Genomic DNA, 23,165 nt, shown 5'->3' with positions numbered 1-23,165 from the left:
ACATAATCACATATACATGTTTTTCCAAATATATAGACATGTATAAGATTCACCGATGTATCACAAGTATGAACATATATTACCAAATGCACATATTCATTTCTATCCCATTTTACAAAACATTATAGAATATATTTACATCATTGGAATCATGTCATTAATATCACAAGTATACATGTAGTCACCTCTCTTACCCCATGTATCATCATTAATCAAACATGATTCACATATCCTCACATATATATACATATATCATTAGTACATATAAATTCACATCTACATCACATATGTTTCAACCACATATATCACATTCATAACATAACAATTATTCATATCAAATGAATCACAAATACACATATATGCATATCCACCAACATCATTCCACACAATTCATATCACATAAATTGCACCAACAACAATATTTCACACCGACATGTGCGACTCAAGTGTGACTCAATGCAAGATATGTGACGCTATGCATGTGGTACCGAATTGTGAACCCAAGGTTTCACCGCTTTCCGATTCAATATCTAGAATCCAAGCCACGCTTCCGATCCGGACAAGACCAAAGCCCACCAAACGTAAACATATAGTTTACCGCTTCTGATTCACTTTAGAATCTAAGCCTCGCTTTTGTTTCAAAGCAAACCACCTTTGTTTCAAGGCATCCATGATATGAATGTATGTACAATGTTAATCAAACCTATGCAATTAAGATCATCTCTACCATCTTAATATTTAGCATATCCCAATAATTCAACTCTATGAATTATCCACCAATTGTACACAACATTCACAACACACACACACACATATAATTACATTTTATTCCCAATTATCATCATAATTAATCAAACAAACTTCAATCCATTCTATTCTATCATATGGAAAATTATTTAAGCTTCAATATGCTTCAAACGGCACCTAAAAAGGAGTTACGGATCAAAAGTTATGACATTTTAAAGTTTGGAAAATTCTGCCTACAGCAGGGTCCGCTCAGCGGCCAGAGTCCCCGCTTAGCGGCTGTGCGAGTATGCAGAAAAACTCAGCAACATACAGAACTGCGAAATCACACACCCACCACTCCAAATCACTTCCAAACATCAATAAACATCAAATACAACCAGTATTCATCATTATTGAACAACATACATCATCAAAATCATGTTTAATAATGTAAATCCATAGAAATAGCATAGAAATTAGGGTTCATACATTTCTCATGAAATAGCAAAGAATAAAGAGATTCACACAACACAAACATTACCCAATTATAGATTCTACAAGAACTTGTATTCAAACCCTTACCTCTACTCTTAAATCCACCCTCTTCAAGAAATCTACAATTCCTCTTCTCTTGTTCTTTCTCCTCTCTTCTCTTCTCTTCTTTTCCCCAAATTGTGTTATCTCTAAAACCCTAGTTTTCCTCTTCTTACTATATTTTTCTTAATGGGCTTAGTTATGTTATTACCCACCCATCCAATTATTAATTAGGCCCAATACATAGTATACTACTAATATCCTAATTATATCCTAATTATATCATAAAACACAAGTATGCATATAATTAGATATTTCAATTAATTAGTAATTCCACATAATAATTAAATAAACAAATAATTAATAAAATACACAAATAAGCTAATAAATAAAATATCTAATAAAATCGGGCTGTTACATCAGTAATCAGAGAGAGACAAGTTCATAACCTAAGCTTTGCTTGTAACATACTTGTACCAACTTAAACTTTTCAAGGAAATTCAAAATTCGAATTTTAATTTCTAGCTTGTTTCAGTTCAAACTAAACACTCAAATACAATCCTCAAGTATCATTGAACATATTCCAATCAATTTCAAACCTTGTAACACTCAGAATCGACCACTAGACCTCACGGTTTGCTCGAACTAAAACTTACAAAAATCTCATCACACATGCATATTTAACAAGATGTAGACTCATATTTAAGTTTAGTTTGAGGTTCTGATCGTTTATGGATAATTAATTACAGTTTGGTTGCATATACATGAAGATACCATTCTAGGGTTTGTGAACTCAATTTTAGGGCTTTTCATTAGAAGCAAAATTAAGTAAAATTAATGGCATATTCGAACTCAGTGAATCAAACCAACTCGAATGGACATGTCGCGCCAAATTTCTTTTCATGTTTACCCCTATTCGCTATTTTGCAGGTTTGGAACTCATCTATTACAGCGCTTTTCTCATAAAAGCGCTGTTAAATGTGTTGGCGAGAGGTTGAAGACGATGAGGTGTCCTCACCTCATTGGACAAGACGCGCGCGTGTTTTTTTAAACTAACCTCAGATTCAGTGTCTGCAGGTGTGTCACGTGTGGTGGTCCCTCACAATCTAAGCCATCAGATCCATCCACTCATCAATCCAACTCATCAGAATGAGCCCCCATATCATGGACTTTATCTAAAAACCACACCTGATCATTTATTTCATATTTTCTATGTTTATTTTAATTTCTTTGCAAAATTAATTAAAAATAGTTTTAAAAATCCAAAAAATATTTTATTTTTCTGATATAAAAATATTTTATTTTTCTTCATAATTTAAATATTCTGCATAATTAATTAGTATATATTTATATATTTGCTTTTTAATTATTTCAACCAATCAAAAAATCATAAAAAAAATTGTTCTTTATATTAAATATAGTTTATATATTATAAACTAATTTTGTACATACTTAGAATAATTTTCTCTTTAAGTTTTAATTATTTGTACAATTATTTGTATAATTATGTATTAATTAACTTAATAATTCCAAAACCTATTTCAAAAATTCCAAAAAAATTAGTTTTGCTATAAAATTAATTAATAAGCATTTTGAACATATTTTAAGCTTAATTTTTAGGTTTAAATTTTATTTCCATCTTTTTCTTATTTTAATTAAATTAATCATGCGTTAATTCTAATTAAAATCAACCATAAAAAAATCCAAAAATATTTCTTTTATTTTCTCGCAGTTTAAATTCATAGATCAAGTGTATAGGTTGTCAAATTCATGTAAATAGCGTAGTTTACATTTCCCGCAAAATCGATGTAACAGCGTAGATTTACTTTCCGCATTTTACATTTCCGCATTTTAAATTCCAGCACATATAAAACCGCGTGTATGCCAAAGATTAAAATTGAATCGTTAGATCACTAACTTCAAAAACAGTCAGTGGCGACTCTCTGATTTTCAAAAACATAAAAGCAGAAAGAAAAAAGAGTCAGTTCGCGTATCTCTCCGCGAGAGGTACGGTAAAAAACCGAGGCCGACAGTGTTCTTGTCGCTTTTATCTTTTCATTTACATTCTGTTCGTATTTGGTTATAATTGCAAATTGATCAACGATTCAAGTGTTAAAATTGTGAATTAAGAACTTGCATAAACATCACAATTCACCACACATTGAATCACCATCAATTTGAACATTATCACCAAGTGTTTGTCTTTTTGCTTCTTCCATTATCACTGCATTGCAAACCAAAGTTTATCAAATTAGAAGTTAATCGATTTTCTTTAGTGCAACGAATTGATTCGATAACATATCCTTTCATTGTTAATCCCAATTATCTTTTGGTTTTATCACATATACAACCCTTGCAATAGCGATCCGGAATAGACGCAAGTCGATTCAGAACCGCTTTCGCTTAAGTTTGTAATAATTCCGAAAAACTCTGTGAGATCTATTCACCCCCCCCCCCCCTCTAGATCCTTAAGCCTAGCGTCTAACAAGTGGCATCAAGAGCTCTGGTTTATTCCGTGCTACGTGAAACACATATTGGAAAGATGGCTTCCGTACCTAAAGAGGCTCACAATAGAGCTCCAGTTTTCAACGGTGAAAAATAAAAATATGGCTCTTGGAAGGATTGTATGTGTGTCCATATCAATGCCATTGATAGGAACATCTGGACAGCTACTGTCAATGGTCCCTTTCAGATCACCATGACAAATGCAGCTGGTGCCGTTGTTCCAAAACCTGAAAATACTTGGGATGGTGAAGATGAAAATAGATATGGATACGATTGGAAAGCGAGAAACATTCTAATCTCAGCTCTAGGAGTTGATGAATACTATCGCGTTTCCCATTGTAGATCCGCTAAAGCTATGTGGGACACATTGCAAGTTGCCCATGAGGGAACGGATGATGTCAAACTAGCTAGAATCAATACGTTAACTCAAGAGTTTGAACTCTTTCACATGGAAGATGGTGAATCCATCGAAAACATGCAAAAGAGATTCGTACATTTGAAAAATCGTTTAAATTCTCTTGATAGACCTGTTTCCAATGCAGTTGCTACTAATAAAATCTTGAGATGTTTGAACAGGGAATGGCAACCCAAGGTTACAGCAATAAAGGAAGCAAATGATCTAAATACCTTAGACATCACCACTCTCTTTGGTAAACTAGAAGAACATGAACAACATCTTAAATGCCTTGACATGCATGAGAAAAGGGCAAAGAAAGATAAGAACATGGAGAAAGAGGTAGAGAAGAAGTCAATAGCTCTAAAAGCTTCATGCTCCAAGACCTCAAATCAAGAGCTAGAGGATAGTGATACTAGTGATGATGAAGATTCAGATGATGAGGAAATGAGACTGTTCGTGCGAAGATACAACAAGTACATAAAGAAAAATAGAGCAAAACACTCCGACAAAAGATTGATTAATCATAAGAAGCAATTCGAAAAGTTCAAACAAGATGAGAATAACAAAGGAAAAACCAAAGGTCCTTGTTTCAATTGCGGCAAAGATGGTCATTACAAACCGGATTGTCCATATCTCAAGAAGGAGAAAGACAAGAATCAAAGCAAAAGTCATAACAAGTCTAGAAAAGCTTATATAGCATGGGAAAGTGATTCCTCAAGTGAAGACTCATCAAGCGATGAAGAAGATTCGGCAAACGTATGTCATGTGCTATGATCCCTCATGCTCATCAACATAAGAAAAAGAAACGTGTAAGTCATCTTAAACCTGAACTTGTAGATAAGGTATCTCATGCTCAATTAAAATTAGCCTTTGAAGAACTACATAGAGATGCAATTGAAGCTTTCAAACTTTTGGCCTCAAATAAGAAAATCTTTTCATATCTTGAATCAAAAGTTGAGAAGACCGAAAAGGACATGGAAACTTTAAAACAATCTATGCTAGATATTCAAAAGGATAAAGTTGAGATAGATCCTACATCATGGTTTGGTTGTGAGACATGTCATATTTGGCAAAAAGAAGTAAGAGATCTAAAAGCCAAATTAGACAAGGCTCTACAACCAAAAGTGACTTTTGCGGTTGATCCGAATAAGTTCAAAAGATCATGTACTCCTTTATATAGTAAATACACTTTTGTACCAAAAGTATCAACTAGCAAAACTGCATATTCTCATCATATTACTTGTCACTATTGTTGCAAAAAAGGTCATACCATTGAAAAATGCAAATTTAGGAGGATTTTGGTTCCTAACGGAGTATTTCAATGGTTGCTGTTATAACCCAAAATTTGCCCGCATCCTTTTTCAAGAAAACTTCAATATAAAAATTAAGAGTTTCATATAATCTTGGATTTTCATATCCTGATTTATGAATACTTGGTTTTTAGAATTTTTCTTATACGGTATTTTGTACTATATTCCATTATTTTCAAGTAACAAGTAAATTATTATCTTTTGTTTCCCACTAATTTTTGTACTATATTCCATTATTTTCAAAATCTCTTTTCAAATCTCTTTCTTTCAAAAATCAAATCTTAACTTTATCCTATTCATCTCTCTTTTTCCAACACTATCATACACTTTCTTTCAAATCTTACTTCCACTCAAATTTTCCTTTTGTACGGAATCACTTCATTCCCCAATGTCTCTATCCTTCTTTTCATTCTATAAATACCTCTCATTTTTTCCATAAAATCTCACATCAAATTCTACCTCATCTCTCATAACTCATTCTCTCTTCTTCCCCGGCAAAAATGGCGAAGCGGATAGAAACGTGTTTTCTTATGATCATCACCGTCGTGGTGGTAATCATGTCCTTCTTCTATCTGCATAGCCCTGAAAAATGTGGACCTGGGATGTTGACACTCCCAATCATCTACTTGTTATTGTTTGTAGCATGGGTTATTAATCGTCATTCTTAAAGTTTGCCGTATCTCTTATTTCTTAATGTACCGTTTACTTGACGTACTGTTCATTATAGTATGTAATATTTGTACTGTCAGTATTAAATGTCGTACTATTGTTTAATTATCTAGATAATATTTTGTGTGTTTTCTGCCAGTTAAATATTTATTTTTCTGTGCATTAAATGTTTTTCAGGGTTATTATCGGTAATTTTGCTCGCATACAGTACATATTATTTATTTATTACGTCTGTGTTTTTCTAACAAGTCATGTAAATAAATTCTCACCATTAACATAATCAAAAACAACAAAAATATTAACTTTGACTGTTGAATTTTCACTTTAACTGCTACATGCCTGAACAGTCAGTTGACAGTCAAACCGCTGACAGTGCAATTCTCCGTGTTTTGTACCCTCAATCAAATCAATATTTTGCATTTCAAAATTCCAAGATTTTTTTTCTAGAAGTCTTATGAATATCATCATGATTAGCAGAAACTCAGCACTGCACAAAAATCAGGTACGCTTAACTGTCTCCTACACAAACAGTCCCTAACTAGGGTTTCTTGTTTTTTTCAGGAGAACAAGTTTTTGAGACCTAAAATGGATTTCATGGACCTCCATATATCTCAAAGTACCATCATACAAATTTTCAAACTTCAATTCGCTCAGATGCACAATCAGCAGCTCAAACAGTCAACAGACGACCCGTCTGACCAAAAAAGTCAACAGACAGTCAAAAATGAAATTTTTTGTCAACATCCATATTTTGTCAAAGGATTCATCATTTGATCATTGGTTGATCATAATTCACCAAGGAAAGATAAAAAATCAACAAAACCCTAAGTTTCAAAATTAGGGTTTTCTCCTAAAAAGTCAACTGAACTTTGACTTGTCATAACTCTCTCATCCTTCATCCAAAAAATCCAAACCAAAGCTCATTTTGAAGAAAATTCAATTATATTTCAAATGCAATTGGTCCCATGGTCATTAGATTCACCATTTGAAAAATATATATCAAGACATTACAGGTCATTTTCAAAGTCAACAAAAAGTCACTTTTTTCAAAAGGACTCACAAGGAGCATGGAAGTTCATTTTGACATGAGACCAAAGGCATTGGTTAGAGGACTCTTTGAGGTTTCCAAAAAGTGCAAGAACTCCTTCATATGATAAAAATTGAGGGATTTACACCTTGTTGAAGTTGGCTAAATTTTGGGAAAATGCATGAAGTCAACATTGATCAAAAATGTTTTTCTTAGAAATGAAACCCCATTTCCATGATCCAAACATGTTTCCCATGATGAGAAGGGCCTCCCACGACCAAGACAAAGCCCACATCATTTTTGTTCTTTTTTTTTATTTAATTTTATCACATATAAGATTAAATTAAAAAGGAAAAATGGAAGGATAATATAGCTTGGTTTCTAAGCATGACTCATCAAAGATCAATCAATGCTCTACAGCCAAAGAAGTACAGCAGAAGAGGTGTGGAAAATTCAAGCTATGGTGGCTTGAATTCAAAGCTACATATATTAAAAAATTCAAAATTCAACAAAATCACTTAATGCTTCTAGCTTAGTTTTTAAGCACATCTTTGCCTATAAATGAAGTATCACACTTCAGTAATAGAAGAGACACGAATTGAGAGCCCAAGTCTTGCTTGTATCAACCTTGTATCAACTTGAATTTTTCAAAGAAATTTAAAATTTTAATTTTAATTTCTAGCTTGTTTCAATACAAATTAATTACTCAAAAATTCGCTGACCCTCACTAAACATAACCAGATCAATTGCAAGCCTTGAATCATCAAGAACACGTACCTATACCTCACGGTTTGCTCGAACTAAAACTTACAAAAATCTCATCACACATGCATGTTTAACAAGATGTAGACTCATATTTAAGTTTAGTTTGGGGTCCTAATCATTTCTGGAAACTTAATTGAAGTTTGGACACCTATACGAGGAACCACCATTTTAGGGTTCTTACTTTCAAATTTAGGGCTTTACGATCCTTGCAAAATTACAAGTTCTAAATAGTACCATCAAACTCGCATGAACAAGACGAACTAAACCATGGCATCGCGCCAAATTTATATTGTTTGCTTGTATTCGCTAGTTTCAACAGGTGTAATATGTTGGAGTTTTTACACCACCTGCAAATGAAAGGTGTAAAAGATCCATCCTGAGGAAGAAGATGATGCGTGGCGTCCTCTGATTGGCTGGAGGGCGCGCGCGTGTTTTGTAAACTAACCTTGGATTCAGTGTTTTGCAGGTGTGTCACGTGCTATGATCCCTCATGCTGGTGACCATCAGATCCATCCATCTGTCAATCCAACGCATCAAAACGCGCACCCCCATCATGGACTTCATTTAATAACCACACCTGATCATTGTTTATATATTTTCTATTTTTATTTAATTTTCTTTATAAAATTGTTTTAAAATAGTTCTAAAAATCCAAAAAATACACAAAAAATATTTTTAAGTTGATAAAATAATACTTTATTTTCTGATATAAAAATATTTTATTTTTCTTCATAATTTAAATATTTTGTATAATTAATTAGATAATATGTATATATTTATCTTTTAATTATTTTAACCAATCAAAAAATCATAAAAAAATTGTTCTTTATATTAAATATAGATTATATATTATAGGCTAATTTTATACATATTTAGAATAATTTTCTCTTTAAGTTTTAATTATTTGTGTAATTATTTGTATAATTATATGATTATTTAACTTAATAATTTCAAAATCAATTTCAAAAATTCCAAAAAAATTAGTTTTGTTTTAAAATTAATTAATAAGCATTTTGAACATATTTTAAACTTAATTTTTAGGTTTAAATTTTATTTCCATCTTTTTCTCATTTTAATTAAATTAATCATGCCTTATTTCTAATTAAAATCAACCATCAAAAAATCCAAAAATATTTCTTTTATTTTCTTGCAATTTAAATTCCTAGATAAATGTATAGGTTGTCAAATTCATGTAAATAGCGTAGTTTACATTTCCCACAAAATCAATGTAATAGTGTAGATTTACTTTCCGCATTTTACATTTCCGCATTTTAAATTCCAGCACATATAAAATTGCGTGTATGCCAAAGGTTAAAATTGAATCGTTAGATCACTAACTTCAAAAGATAAAATATCTGAATCAATACACAATCACACTTGCACCTCTTAGGGTAATCCCTCTCTCACTCTTTTCAAAATCAAAATCAAATTCAAATGCAAAATCGAACTTTTGTTTATATCCGATAAAAGGAGAATTTTCTAAAGGAAATAGGAAAAGACCTTATAACCTAGGGTAGACCTCCTAATTTGCTTGCTCAAAACAAAACAAACAAATCACTCATATTGTTAGAACAAGATTTGTTCTGATCAATATTCTTAGTTTTGATGATAACAAGGATATGAATTTTGTGTGAGATAATGTGGTACTCTAATACACTGCAATTTCCCTTTCAGGAAATATATAAAGAGTATGCACAATTCAGCGCAAGAAGCACTGACTCAGAAGGTTCAGCATGCAACATCAGAACATGGTCTGGCGAGACATCAGAAGATGGTCAAAGCAGAATCAGAACATGGGTCTATGGAAGCATCAGAAGAACTTGAGTTCAGAAGCAAAAGCACTGAAGTTCTCATGGTATCACGCTCAGAAGCACTTCAAGGTCAGAAGACAAGAAGATGCTCTGCACCAAGCTGTTTGACTCTAATGATATTCAAACGTTGTATACACAAATATCAGATCAGAAGCAAGTACAAGATGGAAGGCTACGCTGACTGACAAAAGGAACGTTAGAATCTATTAAAGGCAACGTCAGTAGACACAACGTGAACAAGGCTCGAGGTAGTTGACAAAAGAGTGAAACATTAAATGCAATGTTGTACGGAATACGCAAAGCATTAAATGCTCCCAACGGTCATCTTCTCAAGTGCCTATAAGTATGAAGTTCTGATGAGAAGCAAGGTTACCGATTATGTGAATATTAACTTGCTGAAACGCTGTTCAAATCAAAGCTCACAAACTTCATCTTCATCAAAGCTCACTACATTGCTGTTGTAATATATTAGTGAGATTAAGCTTAAACTTTAAGAGAAATATCACTGTTGTGATTATAGATTTTCAGAAGCATTGTAAAACTCTTAGAACTGATTACATTAATTTGTAAGTAACTAGAGTGATCAAGTGTTGATCAGGATACTCTAGGAAGTCTTAGCTTGTGTCTAAGAAGTTGTAATTAGAGTGATCACGTGGTGGTCAGGATACTCTAAGAAAGTCTTAGCTTGTGTCTAAGCATTTGTTCCTAGAGTGATCAGGTTGTGATCAGGATACTCTAGAAGACTTAGTCGTGGGCTAAGTGGAAAACCATTGTAATCTGTTGCGATTAGTGGATTAAATCCTCAGGTGAGGTAAATCACTCCGTGGGGGTGGACTGGAGTAGTTTAGTTAACAACGAACCAGGATAAAAATAACTGTGCAAATTGTTTTTATCATTCAAGTTTTTAGACTACACTTATTCAACCCCCCCCCCCCCCCCTTTCTAAGTGTTTTTCTATCCTTCACATATATCATTGTTTTTCAAAATAAAACTTTCAAAAAAGACAATACTTTGTTTATATCCAAACGAGGATCATTACGAAGTTAACGTTCTTTTTTTCAAAACATCTTTTGAAAGATAAAAACACTTTGTATACATCCGCACCAGGATCATTACAAAGTCAATTTACAAAGGTATTTGAAACCACATACAAGCATTTCAAGGCAATAAAAAAGTAATTGAAAACAAGTGAGCTAAGCAAATTAAAGAGCCCATGGATAACCATGGATACAAAGGGTGCTAACACCTTCCCTTTGTATAACCTACCCCCTTACCCAAAATTTCTTAAAGGTCTTTTCCTGTTTCTTTTATAAACCTTTCCTTAATTGGATAAAATAAAAGTCGGTGGCGACTCTCTGATTTTCAAAACACAAAATCAGAAAGAAAAGAGTCAGTTCGCGTATCTCTCCGCGAGAGGTACGGTAAAAAACCGAGGGCGACAGAACTGGCGACTCTGCTGGGGACTTACTTTCTAAAAAACAAAATGTTTTCAAAAGGGGTTACCTTTAGAGTATAGATCACTTCGATGTTTTCAATTGCTTGACTTGATTGCTCTATTTTCCAAAGGTTTGTTTGGGTATTTTGCTTGTGTAAAAGATTCTAACCCGAATCTCGAGATACCTTAAGTATGTGACAATAGACCAAGGAAACTGTACGGCATGTACCGATATGGTTGATCTGGTAGTCACCGTTAGTGCGATACTTTGGTTTATACTGATGTCCCTTGAAAACGATCAAGGAGTATATTAGGCTTCCGAAATGTCATTAAACACTAATTTGTCTTAGAACCTTTTAGTTGAACTTGACTTGTGGCCTATTAAGTGGCTAGCTTTGAAATTGATCGAAGTTAGTTATCCTCGAGGAATATTTTGATCGGTCGTGCGAGTGCCGTATTGAGATGTTGTCTCCAAGGATCATAGAACCCGAATACTATTCTAGGACAGGTTTTAACCAACTCAACTTCAGTGGGGAGGGTATTACCTATGAACTTCATGCAAGCCTTTAAACCTAAGGATCAAAGAGTTTACCTTTGTTTTGTTATTGCAGGTAATGGCTCCCACCACCAGAGATTACATCCGAATCAACATCTCAACGGTGCCATCTGAACTAAAGGACTTAGTATCAGAATTTCCCAGGAATGCTCAATTCACTGAAAAGCACGGTCACCTACTCCATCTGGTTACCTCAAAATTTGAAGAAGACATGATAGGGTCCTGTTCCAGTTCTTTGATCCCGAACATCATTGCTTTACCTTTCCTGATTACCAGCTGGTGCCCACCTTGGAAGAGTTTTCTGAGCTAATTGGATTACCTGTTCGAGATCAATTACCTTTCACTGGTTTAGAAAGGATTCCAAAACCTGAAATCATTGTTGCTGCCTTACATTTACGGAAGTCAGAAATCGAGTCCAATTGGGAAACAAAGAGTGGAATCCAGGGTTTGATTGCTAAGTTCTTAATGGAAAAGGCTCAATTACTACTAGAAAACAAAAGTTACCCAGCTTTTGAGGAGGTTATGGCTCTTTTGATCTATGGGTTGGTTTTATTCCCTAATCCCGACCAGTTCATAAGTGTACACATTATCAACCTTTTCCTAACCCGTAACCCGGTACCAACCTTGCTGGGAGATATTCTACATTCTCTACACACTCGTACCATGAAGAAACGAGGAACTCTTATGTGCTGTGTTCCGCTACTGGCTAGATGGTTTACATTTCATCTTCCCCGATCAGTGTTGAAAAATGAACAAAGAATGCAATGGTCTCGCAGGATTATGTCTTTGTCTCATTCAGATATCCGGTGGAATAACTTCTTTCAGAGAGACATTACTATCATTGATCATTGTGGAGAGTACCCTAATGTGCCACTCCTTGGCATCAAGGGAGGCATCACTTACAATCCCTCTTTAGCTTTACGCCAATTCGGATATGCACGGAGAAACGGTCCTCATGACATGATTATCCGTGGCATTGTGTTTGATTACGAGGATGATTCACACAGACACCGACGAAGGTTCATACATGCGTGGGGCAGTGTTTATAGAGTGGAAAGCAAAACTTTGGGGCAATGGAATTCTATTCCTATGGAACCTTACCTCAGATGGGTGCGTACTCATGCTCAGAAGTTCAGCATGCCATATCCCGCTATTCTACCTGTGACTATCGAGCCAGAAGACGAAGGAGACGAACCTCAAGTTATTCTACATCCGGATATGCCAACTGACCTGGAAGAGTTGCAGAAATCTTGGGTTCAACTAAAAGAGGAAAGAGACACCTTCAAAGCACACTGTCAAGACTATGAGAGAAGATTATTGGAGCTCACCGGACAACTCCAAGAAGAGCGGCAGATCAACACATTTCTGGGTGCAAAGAGAAAGCGTCCATGGGAGACCTGAGGGATCCTTCATTTTTTTTATTTCTGTTTTGTAAGCCCGAATGAGGCAAAAGAAGAAGAAAAAAAAAGAAATAAATTGTTTAACTAATAAATGTTTGTTTCTCCTTTGTTTTAACAAATCTAAATTCTAAGATCCTTGAAAACATTGCATATGCATTTCATTCATACACATTGCATAACAGGTTCACATGACGGATTTCTCATCTCCTCGCTGTTTATTTCAGTTAGAAGAGATGGAATCTGAAACAAGCATCAAGAATCTCGAAGCACAGAACGCCCAAGTTCAAGTAGAAATTCTGGAACTGGCAAAGGGGCAACAAGAACTGAAAGCCCTGATAATCAAGAAGAAAAAGAAGCCCAAAGGATCTGTAGGCTTGAGTCACCTGAAAAGGAAGATCAAAATCCCAGTCAAAAAGTTCAAAACGCCACCGATCCCTGAAATAGTCGGTGATGGTGAACAAGGAGACAATCACAGCAACCAGGGTTCTGCCAAACCCTCTCTCTCTTCTAATGAAGAAGATTATCATTCTGGAGACGAACAGGATGATGACAAATACCAGCAGTTGGAAGAACGCATGAAAGCTATGGAGATACAAAAAGTACCTGGTTTAGATTTCGATGATCTGGGACTCGTCTCAGATGTTGTTATTCCTCCAAAGTTCAAAGTTCCTGTCTTTGCAAAGTATGATGGAGTTTCTTGTCCAAAACTACATCTGAGGTCCTATGTAAGGAAGATACAACCTCATACAGCAGATAACAAATTGTGGATCCACTTCTTCCAAGAAAGCCTGTCGGGTACACAACTCGAGTGGTACTACCAGCTGGAAAGTACAAAAGTTCATACCTTGGAAGAGTTAGCTGCTGCTTTTTACAAGCAGTATCAATACAATGCTGATCTTGCACCAACCCGTACTCAACTAAGGGGCATGTCCATGGCACCAAAAGAAAGTTTCAAAGGATATGCACAAAAGTGGAGAGATATGGCTGGAAGGGTTCAACCACCCTTATCTGATCGCGAGCTGGTCGACATGTTCATGGGCACTTTAACTGGCCCTTTCTATAGCCATTTGTTGGGAAGCTCATCATTAGGTTTCACTGACCTGATATTGACTGGAGAACGTGTCGAAAGCGGCATTCAAAGTGGAAAAATTCAAATAGGCTCTTCCTCTGGTACTACAAAAAGGCCCATCAGTGGGAGGAATGAGGTCAATACAATGCAAAGTCATAAAGGTCGCAAGAATGAGCATCACCAATCTGTAGGGGCAATTCTGATCTCCGCATCTGCGCCTCAAAAAGATCAACCGCCAAAATATACGCGTCGACCAGATGCGCCAAGAAGAAATTTTACCAGAATCAATATGCCAATCTCTCAAGCATTGCAGCATTTGTTAAAAGCAGATTTGATCACATTGAAAGACCCTCCAAAGAATGTCAACACATCCTCTCCGAGTTATCGCCCCGATGCAACATGTGCGTATCACTCCAACTGTCCAGGGCATGACGCAGATCACTGTTGGGCCCTGAAAAATAAAATACAAGACATGATAGATGCTGGGGAAATTGAGTTCGATCCTCCAGAGACTCCAAATGTCATCACGGCACCTATGCCGAAGCACGACAAGACCGTCAATGCTATCATAGACACTGTTTACATCTATGATTGAGGGAATTGTCAACTCCGCTCCTTGAAGTCAAAGGAAAGCTAATCCAAGCTGGTTACTTTCCAGGTTGTGACCCTGGTTGCTTTTATTGCACATACCTGCCCAACGGTTGTGAAAATCTGAGAATGGGAATTCAAAAGTGGATGGATCGCCGTGTCATTATGTTTGAGAGGCTCCCTTCTATGGATGTTTTATGCGAAGTCGTTGCAAACGGGATGAGAATAGAGGACATCTCAGTGGTTTCCAACATACCATTGAAAATCCCTACCAAAGCTCCTTTCAAAATCTCTGCTACACCCAAAGTAGCATCGGTAATCATTACCAGTCCAATTCCATTTCCATACTCCTCAGACAAAGCTGTCCCGTGGAGTTATGACACTAATGTTTATGTCCATGGAGTTAAACAGGATACCTTGACCGAAGAGGCCCTGAATTTTACTACTCCAACTGTTGATAATATCGTGGGTACCAGTAAGATTACGAGAAGTGGAAGGATCTTTTCACCAGAAATTTCTCCAAATGTTGCTACTAATCCAGTCCAGGTCCCAGATCCTAATCAAGATGTCAACAAAGAGCCACAAGTTGAACTAGTTCAAATACCGGTGGAAGTCACTATTGAAGATCCATCAAAGCAAGAAATGAAGGAAATATTGAAAATCATCTGCAAGAGTGATTACAATATTGTCGAACAACTAGGGCACACTGCTTCAAAAATCTCAATGTTGTCTCTGCTAATGTATTCAGAAGCTCATGCCAAAGCCCTGATGAAGTTCTTGAAAGCTGCACATGTACCACAAGAGATTTCAGTCGATCAATTTGAAAATTGTGTTGCCAATCTAACAGTGAATAATGGCCTCGGTTTCTTTGATGTTGATTTAACCCCTACTGAAAAGAATCACAATAAAGCTCTACACATCTCCATTGAATGTAATGGCACCACTCTATCACATGTGCTGGTAGATAACGGTTCTTCTTTGAACGTGTTACCAAAAACAGTACTGGAAAAGCTTGACTTCGAAGGAATTGTGTTACAACCAAGCGATGTTGTGGTAAGAGCCTTCGACGGATCAACAAGAACAGTGTACGGAAAGGTGAATCTCCCAATTAGAGTGGGCTCTCAGATCTTTGATTCTACCTTTTACGTAATGGAAATTCACCCAGCATATTCCTGTTTACTGGGACGCCCTTGGATACATGGGGCAAATGCTGTAACTTCTACCCTGCATTAGAAGTTGAAGTATCCAGTAAAAGGAAAGATTGTCACAGTTTATGGCGAAGAGGAATATGTGGTTAGTCACCTGAGCAATTCCAAGTATGTTGAGTTTGATGACGAATTCATCGAAACTCCCTGCCAATCTTTTGAGATGGTCTCTCCAAATGTCTCTACTACCAAGCATATTTCTGCTACTCCAACTACAAATATGGCTTCTCTCAAAGATTCCAAAGTTGTGATCGAAAAAGGTGGTTGCACAGTATGGGGACAGCTCCTCGATGTACCTTACAAGTCCGACAAGTTAGGCCTGGGATATGCTAATGGAAATCAAAAGAACGATCAAAGTCCTTGTTCTGGAGGATTAATGTCACATTTCATCAGCCAAGGAGTAAATGCTATTGAAGACGATGGAGTGTTCTTGAACCATATCATTCAGCCATATCCAAATGAAGTTCCACCCCTTCCCATGGGAGTGTGGGATACTTTGGGAGAACCAAGCGGCTGGTATAATTTTCAATATACCACACCTCAGAGTTCTTTTATTGCTATGGAAGACATTACCCCAACTGGATGGGGTGATCAATTTGAAAATGACAAAAGTTTCACAAGTCCCATCACTGAGCAATATCAAAGTCCACCTAAAGAAGTTTGGGATACGCTAGGAGAGCCAAGTGGCAAATATGACTTTATGGTGAAATATTCCGCTCCTCCGAGCTCACAAGTCGCCATTGAAGACATTGTCCCAACTGGATGGGATGAACATTACGACGAAAATTTCACTCTTGAAGAAGCCAGGGAAACACCAAATAACGAGGGTTATTTTCTGTCAGAATACACCCCTCACCAGAATGCACAAGTCTCTATCCAAAACGTCATCCCGACTGGATGGGACGGCCTTATCGAGCATCCCGCTCAGCCAACAGAGATACTTCAGCCTGGGCTCTCGTATCCAGCAGAGTATATCACTTATCCCGAAAGATCACCGGCTCATTTCCCCACCAATGAAATCAATGCTGTGGAAGATGAAGAAGACAACTGCAACTGGAACAGCTGGATACTCCCTGCTCACAACAATGGATTGAACAACTGGGAAGCTGAGGATGTGATCTCCTTTGATCATGAGTAAATGCAATTTCCTGTTTTCGTTGTTTATATTGTTCAAAGATAAAAATGGTTCCTGTACTATCGAACCATGAACTTGAAAGCCGTGTGCCTTGCCCGAAGCACACTGGTCCTTTTATAAGAGTTTGTCATATCATGATCATGTTCATTCAATAAAATCATGGGACGTTTGCATATTCAAATATTGTGATCCTTTTTCTTTCTTTGCTTTATTCATTTTTTCAAATAGCTATGTTTTCTTACACACACCCACATAAATAAATGCAGATTCACATTCACTTTGGATCAAGTTGATAACGATTCTGCTATTGCCCGTCATGACTTTGAAAATCCGATCTACCAAACTGAGGACGAAAGTGAGGAAGATTGTGAAGTACCAAGAGAACTTGCAAGGCTGCTAGAACAAGAAGAGAAGGCTATACAGCCGCATGAAGAACCAATTGAGGTTATCAACTTGGGCAGTGACGAAGAAAAGAAAGAAGTCAAGATAGGGGCTGATCTAGAAAACAGTGTCAAGCAAAGACTGATTCAGATGTTGCAAGACTATGTCGAGATATTTGCCTGGTCCTATGAAGATATGCCTGGCCTTGACATGGATATTGTGGTTCATCGCCTGCCAATCAAAGAAGGTAGCACTCCAGTCAAGCAGAAACTACGGAGGAGTAGGCCTGATATGTCAAAGAAGATCAAAGACGAGGTTGAAAAGCAATTCAATGCTGGTTTTCTGAAAGTTGTGAGTTATCCTCCTTGGATAGCTAACATAGTACCTGTGCCCAAAAAAGACGGGAAAGTCGGAATGTGTGTAGACTACAGAGATCGGAACCGGGCAAGCCCCAAAGATAATTTCCCTTTACCCCACATCGATGTACTGGTTGACAATACCGCACAATGCAAGGTATTCTCCTTTATGGATGGATTCTCAGGGTACAATCAAATCAAGATGGCACCCGAAGATATGGAAAAAACAAATTTCACAACACCCTGGGGAACCTTCTGTTACAAATTAATGCCCTTTGGTTTAAAGAATGCAGGAGCTACATAGAGGTGTATGTCGATGATATGATTGCAAAGTCCAACACCGAAGAAGAACATCTGGGTCATCTACACAAGCTGTTTGACAGACTCAAGAAATACAGGTTGCGACTGAATCCGAACAAGTGTACTTTTGGAGTAAGATCCGGCAAACTCTTAGGTTTCATCGTCAGCAACAAAGGTATTGAGGTTGATCCTGGCAAGGTCAAAGCCATTCAAGAAATGCCTATACTCCGTACTGAGAAACAAGTCAGAGGATTCTTGGGACGTCTGAATTACATAGCCAGATTTATTGCCCATATGACTACTACTTGTGTGCCGATCTTCAAACTATTGAAGAAAGATCAAGTGGAAAGATGGAATGACAAATGCCAGTTAGCCTTTGATAAGATCAAAGAGTATCTCCAAAAACCGCCAATCTTATTACCACCAGTGGAAGGAAGACCTCTGATAATGTACCTAACTGTGTTAGAAGATTCAATGGGGTGTGTACTGGGGCAACATGACGAGTCCGGCCGAAAGGAGCATGCAATCTACTATCTTAGCAAAAAGTTTACCGATTGTGAAACAAGATACTCACTACTCGAAAAAACATGATGTGCTTTAGCATGGGCGGCTCGCCGACTAAGACAGTATATGCTAAATCACACCACTTTCCTAATCTCCAAAATGGATCCTATCAAGTACGTGTTCAAAAAACCTGCTCTCTCTGGAAGAATAGCACGATGGCAAATGATCTTAACAGAATATGACATCCAGTACACTTCACAAAAAGCAATCAAAGGAAGTGTGGTAGCTGATCATCTGGCTCATCAAGCAGTGGATGATTATCAAGCGTTAAACTTTGACTTCCCAGATGAAGACATTATGCTAGTCACTGACTACGAACAACCAGGACCGGAAGAAGGACCCGAGCCAGGATCCCGATGGACTATGGTTTTTGATGGAGCTTCTAATGCACTTGGCAATGGCGTCGGAGCTGTGATCATTTCCACTGCAGGAGGTTATACACCATTCACTGCCAGATTATGCTTCAACTGCACTAACAATATAGCCGAGTACGAAGCATGTATTCTGGGTCTCAAAGCTGCAATTGATTTAAGAATCAAGTTCCTGGAGGTCTACGGAGACTCAGCGCTTGTGATTTATCAAGTCAAAGAGGAATGGGACACGAAGCACCCAAACCTAATTTCATACAAAGAATATGTGCTGAGTTTGATTCCTTATTTCGAAGAAATCACTTTTGAACACATCCCGCGCGAAGAAAATCAACTAGGTGATGCCTTAGCTACCATGTCATCCATGTTCAAAGTCAGGTGGGACAACGAGGCGCCAATGATCACCATTTACAGACAAGACGAACCAGCCTATTGCAATGAGATCGATGCCGAAGGAACAGAAGAAAAACCATGGTTCCGTGAAGTAAAAAGGTATCTCAAATCCCAGGAGTACCCTGAAGGAGCATCCATTAACGACAGAAAGTTTCTAAGAAGATTTGCTGCCAAATTCTTCCTAAGTAATGGAACCCTATACAAACGCAACCATGACTCGACTTTACTTCGTTGTGTAAACAAGAAGGAAGCAGAACAGATTATGGAAGACATACATGATGGTGCCTTTGGTACTCATTCAAGTGGACATACAATGGCTAAAAAGATCCTAAGAGCAGGTTATTACTGGTCTACCATGGAGACAGACTGCCATCATCATTCCAGAACCTGTCACAAATGCCAGATATATGCCGACAAAGTACATGTACCTCCAGTCCCGCTAAATGTCCTGACGGCTCCTTGGCCTTTTGCAATGTGGGGTATTGATATGATCGGAGAAATCAAGCCTACTGCCTCCAATGGACATCGCTTTATCCTGGTTGCTATTGATTACTTCACTAAATGGGTAGAAGCAGCGTCATTTGCTTCTGTCACCAAGAATGTTGTGGCCCGGTTTATCAAGCACAATCTCTTTTGTCGGTATGGCATCCCTGAAAGGATCATCACAGACAATGGCACAAATTTAAACAACAGAATGATTACTAAACTCTGCACACAGTTCCAGATCAAACATCATAATTCCTCTCCATATCGACAAAGATGAATGGCGCGGTGGAAGCTGCCAATAAAAACATCAAGAAAATCATACAAAAGATGACAGTAACCTACAAAGACTGGCATGAGATGTTACCTTTTGCTCTTCATGGTTATCGCACATCTGCGCGTACTTCAACACGGGCAACTCCATTCTCCTTAGTCTATGGTATGGAGGCAGTTCTTCCAATTGAAATTCAGATTCCTTCCCTAAGGATTATGAAAGAAGCCGATCTAAATGAAGACGATTGGATTCAGACTCGGTTGGACCAGATAAACTTGATTGATGAGAAGAGGCTCGCAGCTATTTGTCATGGTCAGTTGTACCAAAAGCGCATGATCAAAGCCTTCAACAAGAAAGTCAAAAGTCAGGCATACCAAACCGGTGGCTTGGTTGTCAAACGCATCATCTTACCACAAGGTGATCCCAGGGGAAAGTGGACTCCCACTTATGAGGGACCATTTGTAATCAAGAAAATATTCTCCGGCGGTGCCATGTTGCTTACCACCATGGATGGCGAGGATTTCCCACACCCTGTAAATGCGAACATAGTCAAAAAGTATTTCGCTTGAAGAAAAGCTCGCTAAGTTGAAAACCTGAAAGGGCAACTTAGGCAAAAAAATGAGCGTCTCGGTGGATTGAAAACCCGAAAGGGCGATCCAGGCAAAAATTAGAGGCTAAATAAAATTATCCTGGTAGGCTGAAAACCTGAAAAGGCAGCCTAGGCAAAAGTTAGGGAATAAAGCATACAACTATGTTCCGTTCAGCTGCCTAATCACCTTCAAGATTCAACACATCAAAGATACCAACCAGTCCAATTACTTTCTTCCAACAAGTGAGGGATGAGATGCTCGAAGACAGATTGGAAATAGAAGAATTGAAACTTGACTGGATTGTTTTCACATAGCTATTTCACTTTATAAATATTTTCCAAAGCTTTATGACAATTTCCTACTACTAGGATTTTTGTCTCCTAGTACTAATCATCCTATCATGGCTCTTTTTCAAAAATCAATGCATCTTATGCTCAAAATCAACATTTTCACTTTCTCTGTTTTGAATACGTAAACGTCCCAATGATATTTTTGAATGAACATGTGCATTTGAATATGATTGATGTTTACCAGGAAAAACAGGAATAGCATTCAGGTAATTTCCCAATCATTTGGACATCATCCCGAAACAAGCATCAGAAGAAAAATTCCTAACAGAAATGCATTTCTCAGCAAATTCCTCAATAAGATTTTTCTCTCCAAACAAAGTGATTCGATAAATCTTATTCCCCAGCAGGGCTGTTCAGATTGCTATCCCCAGAAGGTGTGATCTCCACACCAGGACTTGGTCAAATAGCGCATCAGAGGATTATGCATCTTCCTCATTCCCACTTTAAAGGACATCAAAGTCAGAACTTTCAAATTACTTTTCATCCCCGAGCGGTAATCAAAGATCCTTCAACAGAGCACCATGGTTCTCAAAGAAGTTTCCCAGCCGAGGGTACTCAAACAAGACGAAAAAATCATCAACGATTACAATGCCTTCATTTCTAGATGGCTAGCAGGGATTTATTTTCCCAACCAGAAGCTTGATACGCTCAATACATCATACATCATACGCATATTCATACACAACATACATTGCATATTTCTCCTTTAGTTCAAAAAACCTCATACATTACATACATCATAAACATTGCATATCACTAACTTGATCTTTTCAGGCAGACGGATAGCTTCAACAAAGATATTCTCAATCACATGCAGTGTTCCCCTGAATTCTGTTCAGACAAACAGTCCTCTCAGATATAATCAGCCGAAGATTCATTCTGAAGAGATCTCTCCTTACAAATCACCTATCAACTCAAAAACATACCAACACAGATCTAAGTCGATACCTCAGTGTAATACGGTGAACTGCCTTTTTATAATCGAAAATGTACAGTAAGCAAGAGTCGCCACCGACTTTTATTTTATCCAAACAAGTTAGAAAGGCTAAAAGAAACAGAAAAAAACCTTTTAAAGAAATCTGAGTTCGGGGGGTAATTTATGCAAAGGGAAGGTGTAAGGCACCCTTTGCATCCATGGTTTTCCATGGGCTCTTAACTGCTTTGCTTGCTTTTGTTTTCAGAAAATGTAGATGAAAGAGATAGGGACTTTAGCTTGTAAATAAGCGTTGCCCTTTCGAAGAATTTTGAGAAAGAATATAGCAAGAGGTTTAGAGCAAGGCAAAGCAATTAGGGGCAATTACCTTGAACTTAGATGATAGGTCTCTTTTTAGCCTTTCAGGATGAAAGGGTCTATCCTTGCCATAAGAGGGCAGGAAGCCTTTCGTTTGGAGGTTGAAGGGTCATCTCGTTATCATTCGCCCAAAGACTGACCCATGCCATAGAGAGGCAGGTAGTCTAAGAGGAAGGATCTAGAATAGCCTTTCGTAGGCAACCAGAAGATACCTCAGCCTTTTTCGTAGGCAACTTCCGAGGGTCGAGGTCATGTTAGTGTATCGAAGGCAGCATCATTATGGACCATGACCTTTAATCGAGGCAACATGGCTGAGGTATCCTCGTATTCGAGGGACTGGCTATTCTGCAAAAAATACACAAGGCAACAGGCAACAGGCAACAGAGAGGGTTACCCAAAAGTGTGCGTGTGTGCACCAATCACGTGATTCAATTCGGAATATATTATCTTATAATTAAATGGCTCTAATTCAGTTCAAAATTGCACTCCCTAAATTACTAACCACGCAATTTAAATAATATAATCACACAAATACGGGGGAGGGAAATTGTAACCAGCGGATCCCTTAATAGGGTTTGATATAAGTAATAATAAAAGCAGAAAACATTAGGGTTAGGGTTTAGGGTTACCAACACTCGTAGCTTTGGCGGTCGACAAACCCTGAAAATTGAAAAGAAAGAATA

The sequence above is a fragment of the Vicia villosa genome, linkage group LG4, assembly GCF_029867415.1.
Source record: "Vicia villosa cultivar HV-30 ecotype Madison, WI linkage group LG4, Vvil1.0, whole genome shotgun sequence".
Lineage (NCBI taxonomy): Eukaryota > Viridiplantae > Streptophyta > Magnoliopsida > Fabales > Fabaceae > Vicia > Vicia villosa.
Note: the sequence above shows the minus strand (reverse complement) of the source record.